The following is a 1,074-nucleotide window of genomic DNA, read 5'->3' as shown; positions in this document are numbered from 1 at the left end:
GGCAGTGGATGAACTGGAAATCTAACCATAAAGACAGAGGTGGAAAAGAGGAGTATGTTGTCTAAACATTTCTCTGCCAGTACAGGATTGTTCCATATGCCATATTTCCTGCAATGTGGTGGAACATGGTTAAACTACTAATTCATTCCAGATAATTCCTAACACTCTTTATTATTTAAATTGTGTAGTCCAAGAGGTTTACATTTAAAAAAATAAACTAAGATTTACAGTGTGTCCAGTATGAAACTTTCTGTGGCACTGAACAGAAGTATGATGTGCTGTGGCTGGGAGACTGAAGGAAGGGTTTCCCTCTGGAGACACATGGGCCATCTCTGCTGCTCTCTACTGCATTCTGCTAGCATTCAGAGCTGGGTGAAGCTGTCTTAGGCTGCCAATAACACTGGGTTTTATACTGGTCATCATTGTAATAATGCACTTGCAGGAAATTTTCAGGACTTAAATAGTTTCTGCAGAAATACTTTACTCACTATTACCTCTCACCCAGGCTCCAAAATAAAATAAGACATATAGGTCAGTTCTCTCTTGGCACAACAGTGTTGCCCCAGAGCAGCGAGTCAACTGCAGCAAAAACTGCCCATGAAATTCTTGGCTGCAGCACGAAGAGGAAAATAATGTGGAAATTGGGGAAGATACACACAGATACAAAATGATGATGCCGTCTGAAATTTTTGAGAAAAAAGTTTGAAAGGAAACAATCAGGGAGAGTGGGGTGCTGGCCAGCCAGATTCAGGATGTGTCACCTCTCAGAGACCTAGCTGATGCTCTGAGCTGAAAACATCTTTCAAAAAGCTTCGCTGAAGACTTGAAAGCAAAATACATAATGGAGATGTCAGGCAGCTCCCACCATCCTCTTCGCATTAAACCTATTGAAAAAATCAACAGAAGGAAGGTCTCGGGTCTGAACGGGAAACTCAAACTGCTCCTTTCCCTCAGCCTCTGTCACCCCACCTCCCTCAGCCTCTCTCCCCTCTGTCCTTCCCGCTCCCCCCGGGGCGAGGCTTTCTCTTCGGGGACCCGCGCCCTGCCTTGCCTGTCCCAAGCCCAGGGCTGCAG

This window comes from Pygoscelis adeliae, unplaced genomic scaffold, assembly GCF_000699105.1.
Source record: "Pygoscelis adeliae isolate BGI_AS28 unplaced genomic scaffold, ASM69910v1 Scaffold171, whole genome shotgun sequence".
Lineage (NCBI taxonomy): Eukaryota > Metazoa > Chordata > Aves > Sphenisciformes > Spheniscidae > Pygoscelis > Pygoscelis adeliae.
Note: the sequence above shows the minus strand (reverse complement) of the source record.